Raw genomic sequence first — 4,586 nt, 5'->3', positions numbered from 1 at the left:
CCGGTTCCGCCTACTGGAGGGCCTCGATGGCAGCGGCATCCGCGCGCTCCGCCTCAAGTTGAGCCTCCGCCGCCTGGTTCACATCCACGACATCCGGTTCCGCCTGCAGGAGAGCCTCGATGGCAGCGGCATGCGCGCGCTCCGCGTCGAGTTGAGCCTCTGCCTCCTAGTCCTCCTTTAGTATCGCCATGTTGAACCGCTGGTCTGCCTGCACCATGGGGGACTCGGACGCCGGCATGAAGTGGACGTCCATCGTCTCATACCCATTAGGGGCCTTCTGCGCCACGACCTCCGCAGTGAACATTGGATCGGCTTCCTCCTCCTCGTAGCTTGGCTCCAGAGAACTCGGGGATTGGCCCGCCGCAAAGCGAGCTTGGGAACAGAGGTCTATGGCGCTAACCGCCGCCGCGATTTCTGCACGGCGCTCCGGCGTTAGCATCTTGTAGTAAGTGATCTTGCGGTGCACCATGGCTTTCCAGCGAACTAGGGGACACTTGATGCGGGCTAGGGGATCAAAAGGTGGGGAATGGGCTGGAGATTTGGTGTGGTTTTAGGGCAGTGGCTGGCGTAGGCCGAGCAGCGAAGGTTCTGGTGTGAATAGTGGTTCTGGTGACGACCGGTCAATCGGTTTTGACTGTACATCGCTCTTGTCGCGTTCGTGTTGCAGCCCGGCATGCTGGACCCTCCATGTCGCTCACCGAATTAATGGAACGCGCTTCGTCTTGCGTTTTAGCTCACTTGTGGGACCGCAGTTGAGAGCAAACCGACGTCCCTCCCCCTCCCCCGCCCGCGTCATTTATTATACCACCACTCCCTCTGTTTTATGCGGAGTAAATAAAAACAGAGGGAGTATACTATGGATGAGGATCCCCTGACGTGGCCGAACCCATTGAGTAACTGACATGCGGGGCCTAGCAAGCATGGGGTCCGCCAGTAAGTGACCAAAAGGGAGGGTAAGGCAGGGATACCTACGTCAGAGGATCCACTTCCACTATACTACTTTGACCAAATGTTAGAGTAATAATATATGACATGCAACTTACACAAATGTAGAGTAATAATATATGACATGCAACTTACACAAAGCATACAGGGTCTAATGCATTTTTTGAGGCTAACTTTGACCAAATGTTAGAGTAATAATATATGACATGCAACTTACACAAAGCATATGGTCAATTCCGTATGTGAAAGGAGTTTCCAATGATATAATTTTCACATTATACATCCCATGTACTCCCTCCGTCTAGGTGTGTAAGTCATCTTACGAAAACCAAATAATCCCAAAACACGTAGGCACAGTGCATTAACTTCTACCTCGTTTCTTGTTTCTTGACATATGAACCAATACGAGATGAGGGTGTGCATGCTTTTAATGACCTAATACTATCAAACATGACATGCAATGGTTAGTTCATTGCATGCAATACTATTAATTAGCAAATAAACATTAATGTCTCTTGTTTTCCCCTCCTCCTTGGTCACGGTGCATAGCCTAAGATGACTTACACACCTATGTGAAAGGAGTACTATTGATCTTGTCAATAGTCAAATTAGAAACCATCTCGAGTACAAATCTAGGAGTACGTACAAATCTAACAATATTGATTGGGCATTGTTGAATGTTGATACCTTTTTTATCATAGTAGAGATACTTTGACTACACATAAAACTTATATGTAAAGTAGAAAGGATAGGAGGGAGTATATTGTACGTTCAAAAATGAAACAAACATTGAATACCCTTTATATATGATTTGCGGATGCTATGATCACCGGTTCAAAATTTTGAATCCTCCTTAGGTATCACGTGCCCCCACTCGTTCCCTCTCGATTTCATCTCTGGGTCCGGAGATCTATTGAAAGAGGACTAGGGTGGGTACATGTGAATGATACTTGGCGGAATGTTCAAATGGGGCATGCGGGAGGATGGACTCGACTGGAGGGCGACATGATCGATGGAGAAGAGGGTTGGATAGGAATGAGAAGTAAGCAAACGCCACATGATTACACTTGAACGGCTCAAATAAACAATAAGTTGTCTCGCTTGGCGTACATAGTGAAAGGTCTAATGCGCAACGCGGAGCACTGACGCTCGAATATGGCCGGGAAAACAGGGAAACCGACATGTGGGGCACACCTGTCGGGACGATGTAGCGCAGACTAGCACTAGTAGAAAACCACCCATTAGTCCCGGTTCGTAAGGGCCTTTAGTCCCGGTTCATGAACCGGGACTAATGGGTCGTTACTAATGCCACCACCCATTAGTCCCGGTTCAAACACGAACCGGGACAGATGTGGCTCCACGTGGCCCTGTGCACCGAGCCCAATCAGAGGGCTTTTGGTCCCGGTTGGTGGCTCCAACCGGGACCAAAAGTCAATTTTTTTTCCGACCAGATGATTTTTCTCCGGATAAGTTAATTCGGAGCCTTCGGTGTAGTACGTTCTGTCTACCATCTTCCGCACATTCTTTGAAGAATGAAAATAATCTATCAATGGAGATAAGTTGTCAACTATATATTTTGAAATAAACAATATAAATTACTTAATAACTATGTTTAGCTCACATGAGGGAAGAACTGGAGGTGTATCCACAAGGACCCAAATAGAAGGTGTCTCTTGCTCGATTGTAGGATCACCAAGATCCATGGTGACAAGCATACTCTCATCAAGACCATACATCTTGCAAAATGCATCCCAATTTTTGCAACCAAAATGGGTTACACTCTGAGCATTGTACAACTTTACTTGAAAATCCACACCATGATGGGTACTTAGGATAATTTTTTTGGTTTCGAAATTTTCATGGTCTTCAAAACCCATCCTCTCCAAGACATAGCGTCTTGCAAAGCATGGGATAAGCTAGTCGAATTGGAAAAGATGAAAAATACACGTTAAAATAGTTGAAGTCGTGCTTAATTACGAAAAAAACTATTGTCGTCGTTGCGTACCGTATGAACATCGCAGGTCTCCTCGAGCTTAATGCTGAAGCGCCGATCTTCGTCCAGCTCAATGAACCTGTCGCACATACCTCGGTCGTCGTGGCACCAGTCGCACTCCCCCGGGCGGTTTTCGTCGTCCGATGAGTACGACATTTTCGGCCTACGTTCATAATTCAAATATTAAACTAGATCATTATTATTAATCACGGGTTGACTATCGATGATCGATGTACGTATGTAGCTCCTCTTTCATTCCCGAATGCATTATTATACCAAATTGTCTAGCACATGGGAATGAAGGAGAACTTATCCAATATGAGCATTCAATAAGCAAAACCAAATCATAAAATAAGCAAAACCAAATCATAAAATAAAGTATAGTATTCAAATTAGCATGCATTCAATAATTATAAGCAAAAGTACATCATCTCTTGGTGTCCGTACATCGTCGAATATTATCACTAATACAACTAGAACCGTAGCGCCCGACGGGTATCGACGCGGGCGGTGGACACCCAAAGATAAGGAACCATCACACGATCATAGCTCCAGTGAGATCCCTGAAGAACCTGCCAGGTATTGTCAAACCTCCCCTCCAATGCAACCATGTAGCGACGGACGTGCTCGTCCTCCTCGCTGACACGGTGACGTACCACCTCCGCGGTGTCCGGATGCCTCACCATCGTCACTGGCTCACGCGACCGCCACCAAACAAGGATCGGGTCAACAACGGGCTGCCTCCTCAACAACCTACGTCCCCCGGAAGGTAGCACCTCCCAATACCAACCCGGCAGAGCCCAGTCCCGAACATGGCCCCGATCAAGCAGGCCTCCACCGCCGAGTCGACGACGACGAGGATGCGGGATAGGCATCACCGACATCACGCGGGAACTACTTCTATATATAGTTAAATAAAAGTAGTTTTATTAATTAAATCAACTATCTAGTTCAACTACTAAGCACTTACTATAAATAAATAAGTAGTACTTACTAAAAACAAACTACTTCTATATATAGTAAAATAAATTAGTTTATTAAATCAACTAGCTAGTTCAACTATATATAAACTACTTCTTATTTTTTTCCTTTTTCTAAATACTATGAACAAAAAAATCATTAAAATTCTATGAACAAAATTAATTACACAATCTAAATATCACCAAAAAAAATCTATTAACAATAATATCACCAAACATGCATATTCAATAATAATATCACCAAAAAAATCTATTAACAGAAAGAAATCTAACATAATATGAAGAAATTAATTACTACACATATCTAATCTAACAAAAAAAATCTAATTAATCTAACAAAAATATCTAACATAATATGAACAAATTAATTACTACACATGTAATCTAACAAAAAAAATCTAATCTAACAAAAAAATCTATGAACTACATATCTAAATTACTACACATCTAACCTAATAAAAAAATCTATGAACTACAAAAAGAATCTAAAAAAATCTAACAAAAATAAAAAAACGCTCACGTCGGCGTTGAGGCGGCGTGGTGCAGGGGCAACGACGGGCTCGGGGCGGCGCGGTGCAAGGGCGACGACGGGCTCGGGGCGGCGCGGGGCAGGGGCGACGAGGACAGTGGGCTCGAGGGCGGCGACGGGGACGGCGAGCTCGGGGCAG

The sequence above is a fragment of the Triticum dicoccoides genome, chromosome 3B, assembly GCF_002162155.2.
Source record: "Triticum dicoccoides isolate Atlit2015 ecotype Zavitan chromosome 3B, WEW_v2.0, whole genome shotgun sequence".
Lineage (NCBI taxonomy): Eukaryota > Viridiplantae > Streptophyta > Magnoliopsida > Poales > Poaceae > Triticum > Triticum dicoccoides.
This window is presented reverse-complemented; position numbering follows the sequence as displayed.